At 54.5% G+C, this 14,742-nt stretch overlaps 35 non-coding genes across 35 annotated transcripts; 28 read left to right on the forward strand and 7 right to left on the reverse strand.

Annotated features, from left to right (window-relative positions):
- Window positions 1-124: 124 nt before the first annotated feature.
- On the forward strand, window positions 125-195 carry Trnag-gcc. Its single transcript has one exon. It is a non-coding gene; the product is annotated as a tRNA-Gly (tRNA).
- Window positions 196-488: 293 nt separating this feature from the next.
- Window positions 489-561, forward strand: Trnam-cau. The gene has a single exon. It is a non-coding gene; the product is annotated as a tRNA-Met (tRNA).
- Window positions 562-842: 281 nt separating this feature from the next.
- Window positions 843-914, forward strand: Trnae-uuc. Its single transcript has one exon. It is a non-coding gene; the product is annotated as a tRNA-Glu (tRNA).
- Window positions 915-1,112: 198 nt separating this feature from the next.
- Window positions 1,113-1,186, forward strand: Trnai-aau. Its single transcript has one exon. It is a non-coding gene; the product is annotated as a tRNA-Ile (tRNA).
- A 578-nt stretch (window positions 1,187-1,764) lies between these two features.
- Trnag-ucc lies at window positions 1,765-1,836 on the reverse strand. The gene has a single exon. It is a non-coding gene; the product is annotated as a tRNA-Gly (tRNA).
- Window positions 1,837-2,177: 341 nt separating this feature from the next.
- Window positions 2,178-2,248, forward strand: Trnag-gcc. The gene has a single exon. It is a non-coding gene; the product is annotated as a tRNA-Gly (tRNA).
- Window positions 2,249-2,541: 293 nt separating this feature from the next.
- On the forward strand, window positions 2,542-2,614 carry Trnam-cau. Its single transcript has one exon. It is a non-coding gene; the product is annotated as a tRNA-Met (tRNA).
- Window positions 2,615-2,895: 281 nt separating this feature from the next.
- On the forward strand, window positions 2,896-2,967 carry Trnae-uuc. The gene has a single exon. It is a non-coding gene; the product is annotated as a tRNA-Glu (tRNA).
- Window positions 2,968-3,165: 198 nt separating this feature from the next.
- Window positions 3,166-3,239, forward strand: Trnai-aau. Its single transcript has one exon. It is a non-coding gene; the product is annotated as a tRNA-Ile (tRNA).
- Window positions 3,240-3,815: 576 nt separating this feature from the next.
- On the reverse strand, window positions 3,816-3,887 carry Trnag-ucc. The gene has a single exon. It is a non-coding gene; the product is annotated as a tRNA-Gly (tRNA).
- A 341-nt stretch (window positions 3,888-4,228) lies between these two features.
- On the forward strand, window positions 4,229-4,299 carry Trnag-gcc. Its single transcript has one exon. It is a non-coding gene; the product is annotated as a tRNA-Gly (tRNA).
- Window positions 4,300-4,592: 293 nt separating this feature from the next.
- Window positions 4,593-4,665, forward strand: Trnam-cau. Its single transcript has one exon. It is a non-coding gene; the product is annotated as a tRNA-Met (tRNA).
- Window positions 4,666-4,946: 281 nt separating this feature from the next.
- Window positions 4,947-5,018, forward strand: Trnae-uuc. Its single transcript has one exon. It is a non-coding gene; the product is annotated as a tRNA-Glu (tRNA).
- Window positions 5,019-5,216: 198 nt separating this feature from the next.
- On the forward strand, window positions 5,217-5,290 carry Trnai-aau. Its single transcript has one exon. It is a non-coding gene; the product is annotated as a tRNA-Ile (tRNA).
- Window positions 5,291-5,866: 576 nt separating this feature from the next.
- Trnag-ucc lies at window positions 5,867-5,938 on the reverse strand. Its single transcript has one exon. It is a non-coding gene; the product is annotated as a tRNA-Gly (tRNA).
- A 341-nt stretch (window positions 5,939-6,279) lies between these two features.
- On the forward strand, window positions 6,280-6,350 carry Trnag-gcc. Its single transcript has one exon. It is a non-coding gene; the product is annotated as a tRNA-Gly (tRNA).
- A 293-nt stretch (window positions 6,351-6,643) lies between these two features.
- Trnam-cau lies at window positions 6,644-6,716 on the forward strand. The gene has a single exon. It is a non-coding gene; the product is annotated as a tRNA-Met (tRNA).
- A 281-nt stretch (window positions 6,717-6,997) lies between these two features.
- Trnae-uuc lies at window positions 6,998-7,069 on the forward strand. Its single transcript has one exon. It is a non-coding gene; the product is annotated as a tRNA-Glu (tRNA).
- Window positions 7,070-7,267: 198 nt separating this feature from the next.
- Window positions 7,268-7,341, forward strand: Trnai-aau. The gene has a single exon. It is a non-coding gene; the product is annotated as a tRNA-Ile (tRNA).
- A 576-nt stretch (window positions 7,342-7,917) lies between these two features.
- Trnag-ucc lies at window positions 7,918-7,989 on the reverse strand. The gene has a single exon. It is a non-coding gene; the product is annotated as a tRNA-Gly (tRNA).
- Window positions 7,990-8,330: 341 nt separating this feature from the next.
- Trnag-gcc lies at window positions 8,331-8,401 on the forward strand. The gene has a single exon. It is a non-coding gene; the product is annotated as a tRNA-Gly (tRNA).
- A 293-nt stretch (window positions 8,402-8,694) lies between these two features.
- Window positions 8,695-8,767, forward strand: Trnam-cau. The gene has a single exon. It is a non-coding gene; the product is annotated as a tRNA-Met (tRNA).
- Window positions 8,768-9,048: 281 nt separating this feature from the next.
- Window positions 9,049-9,120, forward strand: Trnae-uuc. The gene has a single exon. It is a non-coding gene; the product is annotated as a tRNA-Glu (tRNA).
- Window positions 9,121-9,318: 198 nt separating this feature from the next.
- Trnai-aau lies at window positions 9,319-9,392 on the forward strand. The gene has a single exon. It is a non-coding gene; the product is annotated as a tRNA-Ile (tRNA).
- Window positions 9,393-9,968: 576 nt separating this feature from the next.
- Window positions 9,969-10,040, reverse strand: Trnag-ucc. The gene has a single exon. It is a non-coding gene; the product is annotated as a tRNA-Gly (tRNA).
- A 341-nt stretch (window positions 10,041-10,381) lies between these two features.
- Trnag-gcc lies at window positions 10,382-10,452 on the forward strand. The gene has a single exon. It is a non-coding gene; the product is annotated as a tRNA-Gly (tRNA).
- Window positions 10,453-10,745: 293 nt separating this feature from the next.
- On the forward strand, window positions 10,746-10,818 carry Trnam-cau. Its single transcript has one exon. It is a non-coding gene; the product is annotated as a tRNA-Met (tRNA).
- A 281-nt stretch (window positions 10,819-11,099) lies between these two features.
- On the forward strand, window positions 11,100-11,171 carry Trnae-uuc. The gene has a single exon. It is a non-coding gene; the product is annotated as a tRNA-Glu (tRNA).
- Window positions 11,172-11,369: 198 nt separating this feature from the next.
- Window positions 11,370-11,443, forward strand: Trnai-aau. The gene has a single exon. It is a non-coding gene; the product is annotated as a tRNA-Ile (tRNA).
- Window positions 11,444-12,029: 586 nt separating this feature from the next.
- Window positions 12,030-12,101, reverse strand: Trnag-ucc. The gene has a single exon. It is a non-coding gene; the product is annotated as a tRNA-Gly (tRNA).
- Window positions 12,102-12,442: 341 nt separating this feature from the next.
- Trnag-gcc lies at window positions 12,443-12,513 on the forward strand. The gene has a single exon. It is a non-coding gene; the product is annotated as a tRNA-Gly (tRNA).
- A 293-nt stretch (window positions 12,514-12,806) lies between these two features.
- On the forward strand, window positions 12,807-12,879 carry Trnam-cau. The gene has a single exon. It is a non-coding gene; the product is annotated as a tRNA-Met (tRNA).
- A 281-nt stretch (window positions 12,880-13,160) lies between these two features.
- Window positions 13,161-13,232, forward strand: Trnae-uuc. Its single transcript has one exon. It is a non-coding gene; the product is annotated as a tRNA-Glu (tRNA).
- A 198-nt stretch (window positions 13,233-13,430) lies between these two features.
- Window positions 13,431-13,504, forward strand: Trnai-aau. Its single transcript has one exon. It is a non-coding gene; the product is annotated as a tRNA-Ile (tRNA).
- A 576-nt stretch (window positions 13,505-14,080) lies between these two features.
- Window positions 14,081-14,152, reverse strand: Trnag-ucc. The gene has a single exon. It is a non-coding gene; the product is annotated as a tRNA-Gly (tRNA).
- Window positions 14,153-14,742: the final 590 nt, after the last annotated feature.

Here is a 14,742-nt window from a genome sequence, read left to right on the forward strand (position 1 = left end):
CAGTGCAGTGCAGGATTCAGCGTCTGCAGCATCTTCTCCACAGAATGCTACGGCGCTTGACGGCAGTCCCACTTTCCCTTGAGACATCTGCTCGGGAAGCAGCGTGAAGGTACCGCTGGCCCGAGCATCGGTGGTTCAGTGGTAGAATGCTCGCCTGCCACGCGGGCGGCCCGGGTTCGATTCCCGGCCGATGCATCATTTTGTTTTTTCTCCGGTAGGGGTGCTGCGTGTCTTTCGCACTCGAACTGCGTGAGCCATGAGAATGAACCGCGGGATTCCGTGTGGAAAGAACCAATCATGCAGCGCGGACGACTGCTCGTTTGGACTCCTGCGTGCTATTGTACATACTGGCGTCGGCCTAGCATCGCAAGTTGCCTGCCGCGCCGTGAATGCACGTGTAGCAACAGAAAAAATGAGCCAGGGAGTGCAGACTCTCTACCACTTGTATTCGGTACTTACCAAGATTCCAGAAGGTCTAACGATCGCCTGCCTCGGTAGCGCAGTAGGCAGCGCGTAAGTCTCATAATCTTAAGGTCGTGAGTTCGATCCTCACCCGGGGCATCTAATTTTCTGTGACTGAAGGTGGTGCTGTTGCTAGGGCGCCAACTTATTTCTTGTTTGTTATCCGCAACGTTTCAACGCTTCAGCGGGAAAATGTTTACTTCCTGTTATTGCTACATACAGCTTCCCTATTCCTCTTCTCCCAGCAGAGCATGAAGCCAAAAGCATTGCTCTGCGACGTTTGAGGTGCGCGCCTTGCCAGTCAGTATGTGCAAAGATGCTCGCAAAGAGAGCGACAATGCGACAAGCGACCGTACGAACGGTCGAATGAAACGGCCGCATCCGGTGTGGTCTAGTGGCTAGGATACCTGGCTTTCACCCAGGAGGCCCGGGTTCGATTCCCGGTACCGGAACGGAATTTTTTCCACACGAATCGTGACAAGTTTGAGCTGTCCGAGCGGCCGTTTCCCGTCCTGCTCGCAATATAGCTACTGTTTCGTGACCGTCAGCAGAATATAGACTAGGGAAGCAGACACACGACGACCATAGGAATGGTGTATGGCTTCATGCCACCTGATTCCAGCGTAGGGCTGAGCAACTGCATCTGCCGAGGCCCGTTAGCTCAGTTGGTTAGAGCGTCGTGCTAATAACGCGAAGGTCGTGGGTTCGATCCCCCCACGGGCCACTTCTCTTTTACTACTGCGAAAAGGCAGCGCCGATTTCAGCTGGCGAGTGTGATGACCAAATGATCATCACCCTGCGTGGAAGTTGACAGAGGATCCGAACCCGACTCGTCGGGAAGCACTACAGCATTCACTCGGCAATGGCCATAATATCTTGAATACACTGGTTAGAAAGAAAATGTCCGATTGCCGATGCGTAACAACTTTGGCCCTTGTCAGTACTTGGGCGGGTGAGCGCATGGGAACACAGGGCAGTATTGGCAGTTTTACTTCCTATTTTTGTTTCTCCTTTGTTTTCGGAGCTACAGCCCGATTCGGCCAGGGAGACGCCACCGTGAAATGAAGGGGGCGTGCTGTGTGTCCATCGCCTCGCCTCGCCTCTCCTTACCTCTCTCAGTCGTTTCTCGTGCTTGTCGTTTTGATATAGGCCGATTTGAGAGCGTCAGCTCTCGCGTCAGCTGAGCAAAGTCGAGACAAGTCGAGACACACTAAGGGCTGGTATGCAGCGAGTAAGAGGGCGAAAAAACAATAGTTTAAGAGCGCGTGGCAAAAGTACTCATACGCGAAATTAAAAGCCTGCTGCGGTGGCCGGGAATCGAACCCGGATCAACTGCTTGGAAGGCAACTATGCTGACCATTACACCACCACCGCACAAGCGAGCGCCCCGCCACCGCGCTGAGTCGGCTTCCCGCCTGTCGGCAGCGGCCGAAGGTGATCGTACCCGGCAGGCGCATTTCGAGGCAGGCTAGGGGAGCACATCCAGACGCATTCGGACAGCGTATCCGCGCACATTTCGCATCCTTTGGCAAGAGTCGGCGCCGGCGGCGCAAGAGTACGCAGAGGACCGCGTTCTGGCGGCATCTTTAAGCAGTGCAGTGCAGGATTCAGCGTCTGCAGCATCTTCTCCACAGAATGCTACGGCGCTTGACGGCAGTCCCACTTTCCCTTGAGACATCTGCTCGGGAAGCAGCGTGAAGGTACCGCTGGCCCGAGCATCGGTGGTTCAGTGGTAGAATGCTCGCCTGCCACGCGGGCGGCCCGGGTTCGATTCCCGGCCGATGCATCATTTTGTTTTTTCTCCGGTAGGGGTGCTGCGTGTCTTTCGCACTCGAACTGCGTGAGCCATGAGAATGAACCGCGGGATTCCGTGTGGAAAGAACCAATCATGCAGCGCGGACGACTGCTCGTTTGGACTCCTGCGTGCTATTGTACATACTGGCGTCGGCCTAGCATCGCAAGTTGCCTGCCGCGCCGTGAATGCACGTGTAGCAACAGAAAAAATGAGCCAGGGAGTGCAGACTCTCTACCACTTGTATTCGGTACTTACCAAGATTCCAGAAGGTCTAACGATCGCCTGCCTCGGTAGCGCAGTAGGCAGCGCGTAAGTCTCATAATCTTAAGGTCGTGAGTTCGATCCTCACCCGGGGCATCTAATTTTCTGTGACTGAAGGTGGTGCTGTTGCTAGGGCGCCAACTTATTTCTTGTTTGTTATCCGCAACGTTTCAACGCTTCAGCGGGAAAATGTTTACTTCCTGTTATTGCTACATACAGCTTCCCTATTCCTCTTCTCCCAGCAGAGCATGAAGCCAAAAGCATTGCTCTGCGACGTTTGAGGTGCGCGCCTTGCCAGTCAGTATGTGCAAAGATGCTCGCAAAGAGAGCGACAATGCGACAAGCGACCGTACGAACGGTCGAATGAAACGGCCGCATCCGGTGTGGTCTAGTGGCTAGGATACCTGGCTTTCACCCAGGAGGCCCGGGTTCGATTCCCGGTACCGGAACGGAATTTTTTCCACACGAATCGTGACAAGTTTGAGCTGTCCGAGCGGCCGTTTCCCGTCCTGCTCGCAATATAGCTACTGTTTCGTGACCGTCAGCAGAATATAGACTAGGGAAGCAGACACACGACGACCATAGGAATGGTGTATGGCTTCATGCCACCTGATTCCAGCGTAGGGCTGAGCAACTGCATCTGCCGAGGCCCGTTAGCTCAGTTGGTTAGAGCGTCGTGCTAATAACGCGAAGGTCGTGGGTTCGATCCCCCCACGGGCCACTTCTCTTTTACTACTGCGAAAAGGCAGCGCCGATTTCAGCTGGCGAGTGTGATGACCAAATGATCATCACCCTGCGTGGAAGTTGACAGAGGATCCGAACCCGACTCGTCGGGAAGCACTACAGCATTCACTCGGCAATGGCCATAATATCTTGAATACACTGGTTAGAGAAAATGTCCGATTGCCGATGCGTAACAACTTTGGCCCTTGTCAGTACTTGGGCGGGTGAGCGCATGGGAACACAGGGCAGTATTGGCAGTTTTACTTCCTATTTTTGTTTCTCCTTTGTTTTCGGAGCTACAGCCCGATTCGGCCAGGGAGACGCCACCGTGAAATGAAGGGGGCGTGCTGTGTGTCCATCGCCTCGCCTCGCCTCTCCTTACCTCTCTCAGTCGTTTCTCGTGCTTGTCGTTTTGATATAGGCCGATTTGAGAGCGTCAGCTCTCGCGTCAGCTGAGCAAAGTCGAGACAAGTCGAGACACACTAAGGGCTGGTATGCAGCGAGTAAGAGGGCGAAAAAACAATAGTTTAAGAGCGCGTGGCAAAAGTACTCATACGCGAAATTAAAAGCCTGCTGCGGTGGCCGGGAATCGAACCCGGATCAACTGCTTGGAAGGCAACTATGCTGACCATTACACCACCACCGCACAAGCGAGCGCCCCGCCACCGCGCTGAGTCGGCTTCCCGCCTGTCGGCAGCGGCCGAAGGTGATCGTACCCGGCAGGCGCATTTCGAGGCAGGCTAGGGGAGCACATCCAGACGCATTCGGACAGCGTATCCGCGCACATTTCGCATCCTTTGGCAAGAGTCGGCGCCGGCGGCGCAAGAGTACGCAGAGGACCGCGTTCTGGCGGCATCTTTAAGCAGTGCAGTGCAGGATTCAGCGTCTGCAGCATCTTCTCCACAGAATGCTACGGCGCTTGACGGCAGTCACACTTTCCCTTGAGACATCTGCTCGGGAAGCAGCGTGAAGGTACCGCTGGCCCGAGCATCGGTGGTTCAGTGGTAGAATGCTCGCCTGCCACGCGGGCGGCCCGGGTTCGATTCCCGGCCGATGCATCATTTTGTTTTTTCTCCGGTAGGGGTGCTGCGTGTCTTTCGCACTCGAACTGCGTGAGCCATGAGAATGAACCGCGGGATTCCGTGTGGAAAGAACCAATCATGCAGCGCGGACGACTGCTCGTTTGGACTCCTGCGTGCTATTGTACATACTGGCGTCGGCCTAGCATCGCAAGTTGCCTGCCGCGCCGTGAATGCACGTGTAGCAACAGAAAAAATGAGCCAGGGAGTGCAGACTCTCTACCACTTGTATTCGGTACTTACCAAGATTCCAGAAGGTCTAACGATCGCCTGCCTCGGTAGCGCAGTAGGCAGCGCGTAAGTCTCATAATCTTAAGGTCGTGAGTTCGATCCTCACCCGGGGCATCTAATTTTCTGTGACTGAAGGTGGTGCTGTTGCTAGGGCGCCAACTTATTTCTTGTTTGTTATCCGCAACGTTTCAACGCTTCAGCGGGAAAATGTTTACTTCCTGTTATTGCTACATACAGCTTCCCTATTCCTCTTCTCCCAGCAGAGCATGAAGCCAAAAGCATTGCTCTGCGACGTTTGAGGTGCGCGCCTTGCCAGTCAGTATGTGCAAAGATGCTCGCAAAGAGAGCGACAATGCGACAAGCGACCGTACGAACGGTCGAATGAAACGGCCGCATCCGGTGTGGTCTAGTGGCTAGGATACCTGGCTTTCACCCAGGAGGCCCGGGTTCGATTCCCGGTACCGGAACGGAATTTTTTCCACACGAATCGTGACAAGTTTGAGCTGTCCGAGCGGCCGTTTCCCGTCCTGCTCGCAATATAGCTACTGTTTCGTGACCGTCAGCAGAATATAGACTAGGGAAGCAGACACACGACGACCATAGGAATGGTGTATGGCTTCATGCCACCTGATTCCAGCGTAGGGCTGAGCAACTACATCTGCCGAGGCCCGTTAGCTCAGTTGGTTAGAGCGTCGTGCTAATAACGCGAAGGTCGTGGGTTCGATCCCCCCACGGGCCACTTCTCTTTTACTACTGCGAAAAGGCAGCGCCGATTTCAGCTGGCGAGTGTGATGACCAAATGATCATCACCCTGCGTGGAAGTTGACAGAGGATCCGAACCCGACTCGTCGGGAAGCACTACAGCATTCACTCGGCAATGGCCATAATATCTTGAATACACTGGTTAGAGAAAATGTCCGATTGCCGATGCGTAACAACTTTGGCCCTTGTCAGTACTTGGGCGGGTGAGCGCATGGGAACACAGGGCAGTATTGGCAGTTTTACTTCCTATTTTTGTTTCTCCTTTGTTTTCGGAGCTACAGCCCGATTCGGCCAGGGAGACGCCACCGTGAAATGAAGGGGGCGTGCTGTGTGTCCATCGCCTCGCCTCGCCTCTCCTTACCTCTCTCAGTCGTTTCTCGTGCTTGTCGTTTTGATATAGGCCGATTTGAGAGCGTCAGCTCTCGCGTCAGCTGAGCAAAGTCGAGACAAGTCGAGACACACTAAGGGCTGGTATGCAGCGAGTAAGAGGGCGAAAAAACAATAGTTTAAGAGCGCGTGGCAAAAGTACTCATACGCGAAATTAAAAGCCTGCTGCGGTGGCCGGGAATCGAACCCGGATCAACTGCTTGGAAGGCAACTATGCTGACCATTACACCACCACCGCACAAGCGAGCGCCCCGCCACCGCGCTGAGTCGGCTTCCCGCCTGTCGGCAGCGGCCGAAGGTGATCGTACCCGGCAGGCGCATTTCGAGGCAGGCTAGGGGAGCACATCCAGACGCATTCGGACAGCGTATCCGCGCACATTTCGCATCCTTTGGCAAGAGTCGGCGCCGGCGGCGCAAGAGTACGCAGAGGACCGCGTTCTGGCGGCATCTTTAAGCAGTGCAGTGCAGGATTCAGCGTCTGCAGCATCTTCTCCACAGAATGCTACGGCGCTTGACGGCAGTCCCACTTTCCCTTGAGACATCTGCTCGGGAAGCAGCGTGAAGGTACCGCTGGCCCGAGCATCGGTGGTTCAGTGGTAGAATGCTCGCCTGCCACGCGGGCGGCCCGGGTTCGATTCCCGGCCGATGCATCATTTTGTTTTTTCTCCGGTAGGGGTGCTGCGTGTCTTTCGCACTCGAACTGCGTGAGCCATGAGAATGAACCGCGGGATTCCGTGTGGAAAGAACCAATCATGCAGCGTGGACGACTGCTCGTTTGGACTCCTGCGTGCTATTGTACATACTGGCGTCGGCCTAGCATCGCAAGTTGCCTGCCGCGCCGTGAATGCACGTGTAGCAACAGAAAAAATGAGCCAGGGAGTGCAGACTCTCTACCACTTGTATTCGGTACTTACCAAGATTCCAGAAGGTCTAACGATCGCCTGCCTCGGTAGCGCAGTAGGCAGCGCGTAAGTCTCATAATCTTAAGGTCGTGAGTTCGATCCTCACCCGGGGCATCTAATTTTCTGTGACTGAAGGTGGTGCTGTTGCTAGGGCGCCAACTTATTTCTTGTTTGTTATCCGCAACGTTTCAACGCTTCAGCGGGAAAATGTTTACTTCCTGTTATTGCTACATACAGCTTCCCTATTCCTCTTCTCCCAGCAGAGCATGAAGCCAAAAGCATTGCTCTGCGACGTTTGAGGTGCGCGCCTTGCCAGTCAGTATGTGCAAAGATGCTCGCAAAGAGAGCGACAATGCGACAAGCGACCGTACGAACGGTCGAATGAAACGGCCGCATCCGGTGTGGTCTAGTGGCTAGGATACCTGGCTTTCACCCAGGAGGCCCGGGTTCGATTCCCGGTACCGGAACGGAATTTTTTCCACACGAATCGTGACAAGTTTGAGCTGTCCGAGCGGCCGTTTCCCGTCCTGCTCGCAATATAGCTACTGTTTCGTGACCGTCAGCAGAATATAGACTAGGGAAGCAGACACACGACGACCATAGGAATGGTGTATGGCTTCATGCCACCTGATTCCAGCGTAGGGCTGAGCAACTGCATCTGCCGAGGCCCGTTAGCTCAGTTGGTTAGAGCGTCGTGCTAATAACGCGAAGGTCGTGGGTTCGATCCCCCCACGGGCCACTTCTCTTTTACTACTGCGAAAAGGCAGCGCCGATTTCAGCTGGCGAGTGTGATGACCAAATGATCATCACCCTGCGTGGAAGTTGACAGAGGATCCGAACCCGACTCGTCGGGAAGCACTACAGCATTCACTCGGCAATGGCCATAATATCTTGAATACACTGGTTAGAGAAAATGTCCGATTGCCGATGCGTAACAACTTTGGCCCTTGTCAGTACTTGGGCGGGTGAGCGCATGGGAACACAGGGCAGTATTGGCAGTTTTACTTCCTATTTTTGTTTCTCCTTTGTTTTCGGAGCTACAGCCCGATTCGGCCAGGGAGACGCCACCGTGAAATGAAGGGGGCGTGCTGTGTGTCCATCGCCTCGCCTCGCCTCTCCTTACCTCTCTCAGTCGTTTCTCGTGCTTGTCGTTTTGATATAGGCCGATTTGAGAGCGTCAGCTCTCGCGTCAGCTGAGCAAAGTCGAGACAAGTCGAGACACACTAAGGGCTGGTATGCAGCGAGTAAGAGGGCGAAAAAACAATAGTTTAAGAGCGCGTGGCAAAAGTACTCATACGCGAAATTAAAAGCCTGCTGCGGTGGCCGGGAATCGAACCCGGATCAACTGCTTGGAAGGCAACTATGCTGACCATTACACCACCACCGCACAAGCGAGCGCCCCGCCACCGCGCTGAGTCGGCTTCCCGCCTGTCGGCAGCGGCCGAAGGTGATCGTACCCGGCAGGCGCATTTCGAGGCAGGCTAGGGGAGCACATCCAGACGCATTCGGACAGCGTATCCGCGCACATTTCGCATCCTTTGGCAAGAGTCGGCGCCGGCGGCGCAAGAGTACGCAGAGGACCGCGTTCTGGCGGCATCTTTAAGCAGTGCAGTGCAGGATTCAGCGTCTGCAGCATCTTCTCCACAGAATGCTACGGCGCTTGACGGCAGTCCCACTTTCCCTTGAGACATCTGCTCGGGAAGCAGCGTGAAGGTACCGCTGGCCCGAGCATCGGTGGTTCAGTGGTAGAACGCTCGCCTGCCACGCGGGCGGCCCGGGTTCGATTCCCGGCCGATGCATCATTTTGTTTTTTCTCCGGTAGGGGTGCTGCGTGTCTTTCGCACTCGAACTGCGTGAGCCATGAGAATGAACCGCGGGATTCCGTGTGGAAAGAACCAATCATGCAGCGCGGACGACTGCTCGTTTGGACTCCTGCGTGCTATTGTACATACTGGCGTCGGCCTAGCATCGCAAGTTGCCTGCCGCGCCGTGAATGCACGTGTAGCAACAGAAAAAATGAGCCAGGGAGTGCAGACTCTCTACCACTTGTATTCGGTACTTACCAAGATTCCAGAAGGTCTAACGATCGCCTGCCTCGGTAGCGCAGTAGGCAGCGCGTAAGTCTCATAATCTTAAGGTCGTGAGTTCGATCCTCACCCGGGGCATCTAATTTTCTGTGACTGAAGGTGGTGCTGTTGCTAGGGCGCCAACTTATTTCTTGTTTGTTATCCGCAACGTTTCAACGCTTCAGCGGGAAAATGTTTACTTCCTGTTATTGCTACATACAGCTTCCCTATTCCTCTTCTCCCAGCAGAGCATGAAGCCAAAAGCATTGCTCTGCGACGTTTGAGGTGCGCGCCTTGCCAGTCAGTATGTGCAAAGATGCTCGCAAAGAGAGCGACAATGCGACAAGCGACCGTACGAACGGTCGAATGAAACGGCCGCATCCGGTGTGGTCTAGTGGCTAGGATACCTGGCTTTCACCCAGGAGGCCCGGGTTCGATTCCCGGTACCGGAACGGAATTTTTTCCACACGAATCGTGACAAGTTTGAGCTGTCCGAGCGGCCGTTTCCCGTCCTGCTCGCAATATAGCTACTGTTTCGTGACCGTCAGCAGAATATAGACTAGGGAAGCAGACACACGACGACCATAGGAATGGTGTATGGCTTCATGCCACCTGATTCCAGCGTAGGGCTGAGCAACTGCATCTGCCGAGGCCCGTTAGCTCAGTTGGTTAGAGCGTCGTGCTAATAACGCGAAGGTCGTGGGTTCGATCCCCCCACGGGCCACTTCTCTTTTACTACTGCGAAAAGGCAGCGCCGATTTCAGCTGGCGAGTGTGATGACCAAATGATCATCACCCTGCGTGGAAGTTGACAGAGGATCCGAACCCGACTCGTCGGGAAGCACTACAGCATTCACTCGGCAATGGCCATAATATCTTGAATACACTGGTTAGAGAAAATGTCCGATTGCCGATGCGTAACAACTTTGGCCCTTGTCAGTACTTGGGCGGGTGAGCGCATGGGAACACAGGGCAGTATTGGCAGTTTTACTTCCTATTTTTGTTTCTCCTTTGTTTTCGGAGCTACAGCCCGATTCGGCCAGGGAGACGCCACCGTGAAATGAAGGGGGCGTGCTGTGTGTCCATCGCCTCGCCTCGCCTCTCCTTACCTCTCTCAGTCGTTTCTCGTGCTTGTCGTTTTGATATAGGCCGATTTGAGAGCGTCAGCTCTCGCGTCAGCTGAGCAAAGTCGAGACAAGTCGAGACACACTAAGGGCTGGTATGCAGCGAGTAAGAGGGCGAAAAAACAATAGTTTAAGAGCGCGTGGCAAAAGTACTCATACGCGAAATTAAAAGCCTGCTGCGGTGGCCGGGAATCGAACCCGGATCAACTGCTTGGAAGGCAACTATGCTGACCATTACACCACCACCGCACAAGCGAGCGCCCCGCCACCGCGCTGAGTCGGCTTCCCGCCTGTCGGCAGCGGCCGAAGGTGATCGTACCCGGCAGGCGCATTTCGAGGCAGGCTAGGGGAGCACATCCAGACGCATTCGGACAGCGTATCCGCGCACATTTCGCATCCTTTGGCAAGAGTCGGCGCCGGCGGCGCAAGAGTACGCAGAGGACCGCGTTCTGGCGGCATCTTTAAGCAGTGCAGTGCAGGATTCAGCGTCTGCAGCATCTTCTCCACAGAATGCTACGGCGCTTGACGGCAGTCCCACTTTCCCTTGAGACATCTGCTCGGGAAGCAGCGTGAAGGTACCGCTGGCCCGAGCATCGGTGGTTCAGTGGTAGAATGCTCGCCTGCCATGCGGGCGGCCCGGGTTCGATTCCCGGCCGATGCATCATTTTGTTTTTTCTCCGGTAGGGGTGCTGCGTGTCTTTCGCACTCGAACTGCGTGAGCCATGAGAATGAACAGCGGGATTCCGTGTGGAAAGAACCAATCATGCAGCGCGGACGACTGCTCGTTTGGACTCCTGCGTGCTATTGTACATACTGGCGTCGGCCTAGCATCGCAAGTTGCCTGCCGCGCCGTGAATGCACGTGTAGCAACAGAAAAAATGAGCCAGGGAGTGCAGACTCTCTACCACTTGTATTCGGTACTTACCAAGATTCCAGAAGGTCTAACGGTCGCCTGCCTCGGTAGCGCAGTAGGCAGCGCGTAAGTCTCATAATCTTAAGGTCGTGAGTTCGATCCTCACCCGGGGCATCTAATTTTCTGTGACTGAAGGTGGTGCTGTTGCTAGGGCGCCAACTTATTTCTTGTTTGTTATCCGCAACGTTTCAACGCTTCAGCGGGAAAATGTTTACTTCCTGTTATTGCTACATACAGCTTCCCTATTCCTCTTCTCCCAGCAGAGCATGAAGCCAAAAGCATTGCTCTGCGACGTTTGAGGTGCGCGCCTTGCCAGTCAGTATGTGCAAAGATGCTCGCAAAGAGAGCGACAATGCGACAAGCGACCGTACGAACGGTCGAATGAAACGGCCGCATCCGGTGTGGTCTAGTGGCTAGGATACCTGGCTTTCACCCAGGAGGCCCGGGTTCGATTCCCGGTACCGGAACGGAATTTTTTCCACACGAATCGTGACAAGTTTGAGCTGTCCGAGCGGCCGTTTCCCGTCCTGCTCGCAATATAGCTACTGTTTCGTGACCGTCAGCAGAATATAGACTAGGGAAGCAGACACACGACGACCATAGGAATGGTGTATGGCTTCATGCCACCTGATTCCAGCGTAGGGCTGAGCAACTGCATCTGCCGAGGCCCGTTAGCTCAGTTGGTTAGAGCGTCGTGCTAATAACGCGAAGGTCGTGGGTTCGATCCCCCCACGGGCCACTTCTCTTTTACTACTGCGAAAAGGCAGCGCCGATTTCAGCTGGCGAGTGTGATGACCAAATGATCATCACCCTGCGTGGAAGTTGACAGAGGATCCGAACCCGACTCGTCGGGAAGCACTACAGCATTCACTCGGCAATGGCCATAATATCTTGAATACACTGGTTAGAGAAAATGAAAGAAAATGTCCGATTGCCGATGCGTAACAACTTTGGCCCTTGTCAGTACTTGGGCGGGTGAGCGCATGGGAACACAGGGCAGTATTGGCAGTTTTACTTCCTATTTTTGTTTCTCCTTTGTTTTCGGAGCTACAGCCCGATTCGGCCAGGGAGACGCCACCGTGAAATGAAGGGGGCGTGCTGTGTGTCCATCGCCTCGCCTCGCCTCTCCTTACCTCTCTCAGTCGTTTCTCGTGCTTGTCGTTTTGATATAGGCCGATTTGAGAGCGTCAGCTCTCGCGTCAGCTGAGCAAAGTCGAGACAAGTCGAGACACACTAAGGGCTGGTATGCAGCGAGTAAGAGGGCGAAAAAACAATAGTTTAAGAGCGCGTGGCAAAAGTACTCATACGCGAAATTAAAAGCCTGCTGCGGTGGCCGGGAATCGAACCCGGATCAACTGCTTGGAAGGCAACTATGCTGACCATTACACCACCACCGCACAAGCGAGCGCCCCGCCACCGCGCTGAGTCGGCTTCCCGCCTGTCGGCAGCGGCCGAAGGTGATCGTACCCGGCAGGCGCATTTCGAGGCAGGCTAGGGGAGCACATCCAGACGCATTCGGACAGCGTATCCGCGCACATTTCGCATCCTTTGGCAAGAGTCGGCGCCGGCGGCGCAAGAGTACGCAGAGGACCGCGTTCTGGCGGCATCTTTAAGCAGTGCAGTGCAGGATTCAGCGTCTGCAGCATCTTCTCCACAGAATGCTACGGCGCTTGACGGCAGTCCCACTTTCCCTTGAGACATCTGCTCGGGAAGCAGCGTGAAGGTACCGCTGGCCCGAGCATCGGTGGTTCAGTGGTAGAATGCTCGCCTGCCACGCGGGCGGCCCGGGTTCGATTCCCGGCCGATGCATCATTTTGTTTTTTCTCCGGTAGGGGTGCTGCGTGTCTTTCGCACTCGAACTGCGTGAGCCATGAGAATGAACCGCGGGATTCCGTGTGGAAAGAACCAATCATGCAGCGCGGACGACTGCTCGTTTGGACTCCTGCGTGCTATTGTACATACTGGCGTCGGCCTAGCATCGCAAGTTGCCTGCCGCGCCGTGAATGCACGTGTAGCAACAGAAAAAATGAGCCAGGGAGTGCAGACTCTCTACCACTTGTATTCGGTACTTACCAAGATTCCAGAAGGTCTAACGATCGCCTGCCTCGGTAGCGCAGTAGGCAGCGCGTAAGTCTCATAATCTTAAGGTCGTGAGTTCGATCCTCACCCGGGGCATCTAATTTTCTGTGACTGAAGGTGGTGCTGTTGCTAGGGCGCCAACTTATTTCTTGTTTGTTATCCGCAACGTTTCAACGCTTCAGCGGGAAAATGTTTACTTCCTGTTATTGCTACATACAGCTTCCCTATTCCTCTTCTCCCAGCAGAGCATGAAGCCAAAAGCATTGCTCTGCGACGTTTGAGGTGCGCGCCTTGCCAGTCAGTATGTGCAAAGATGCTCGCAAAGAGAGCGACAATGCGACAAGCGACCGTACGAACGGTCGAATGAAATGGCCGCATCCGGTGTGGTCTAGTGGCTAGGATACCTGGCTTTCACCCAGGAGGCCCGGGTTCGATTCCCGGTACCGGAACGGAATTTTTTCCACACGAATCGTGACAAGTTTGAGCTGTCCGAGCGGCCGTTTCCCGTCCTGCTCGCAATATAGCTACTGTTTCGTGACCGTCAGCAGAATATAGACTAGGGAAGCAGACACACGACGACCATAGGAATGGTGTATGGCTTCATGCCACCTGATTCCAGCGTAGGGCTGAGCAACTGCATCTGCCGAGGCCCGTTAGCTCAGTTGGTTAGAGCGTCGTGCTAATAACGCGAAGGTCGTGGGTTCGATCCCCCCACGGGCCACTTCTCTTTTACTACTGCGAAAAGGCAGCGCCGATTTCAGCTGGCGAGTGTGATGACCAAATGATCATCACCCTGCGTGGAAGTTGACAGAGGATCCGAACCCGACTCGTCGGGAAGCACTACAGCATTCACTCGGCAATGGCCATAATATCTTGAATACACTGGTTAGAGAAAATGTCCGATTGCCGATGCGTAACAACTTTGGCCCTTGTCAGTACTTGGGCGGGTGAGCGCATGGGAACACAGGGCAGTATTGGCAGTTTTACTTCCTATTTTTGTTTCTCCTTTGTTTTCGGAGCTACAGCCCGATTCGGCCAGGGAGACGCCACCGTGAAATGAAGGGGGCGTGCTGTGTGTCCATCGCCTCGCCTCGCCTCTCCTTACCTCTCTCAGTCGTTTCTCGTGCTTGTCGTTTTGATATAGGCCGATTTGAGAGCGTCAGCTCTCGCGTCAGCTGAGCAAAGTCGAGACAAGTCGAGACACACTAAGGGCTGGTATGCAGCGAGTAAGAGGGCGAAAAAACAATAGTTTAAGAGCGCGTGGCAAAAGTACTCATACGCGAAATTAAAAGCCTGCTGCGGTGGCCGGGAATCGAACCCGGATCAACTGCTTGGAAGGCAACTATGCTGACCATTACACCACCACCGCACAAGCGAGCGCCCCGCCACCGCGCTGAGTCGGCTTCCCGCCTGTCGGCAGCGGCCGAAGGTGATCGTACCCGGCAGGCGCATTTCGAGGCAGGCTAGGGGAGCACATCCAGACGCATTCGGACAGCGTATCCGCGCACATCGCGCGGAGCAGCGGAGCGGTTGCGGCTTTGTTTACATCGCGGGGCGGCGCTCAGCGAGTGTTTCGAGGTCCACGTGTTCAAGTTTCTTCAACGTGAGTACCATGTCGACAGTTACTAGGGCAAACACTGCGCAGTTTGTGTTCGATCGAAATGCTTTGCGGCCCACCGCTTTTGAAATCCACGAATTTATATTCGAAGATTTGAAAATCCCGGAAGATCTAGTGGACACTTTTCAGTTGGATTTCGCGCAATATTCGCTTTTTTTGAAGTTCTTTTCCGGCGACATCTGTGAAAGATTTGTTGAAAAATTTGGCGGAGTGCGTAAATTTAGGCATGTCGATGGCACAGTCAGTGATGTGCAGATTGTGCCCTCGGGTTATGGTGTTAGAACGGTCCGAGTATTTAATGTGCCCCCCGAATGCGGCAATGATTTGATTGCACGTGCTCT

Source organism: Schistocerca americana, unplaced genomic scaffold (assembly GCF_021461395.2).
Source record: "Schistocerca americana isolate TAMUIC-IGC-003095 unplaced genomic scaffold, iqSchAmer2.1 HiC_scaffold_116, whole genome shotgun sequence".
Classification (NCBI taxonomy): domain Eukaryota; kingdom Metazoa; phylum Arthropoda; class Insecta; order Orthoptera; family Acrididae; genus Schistocerca; species Schistocerca americana.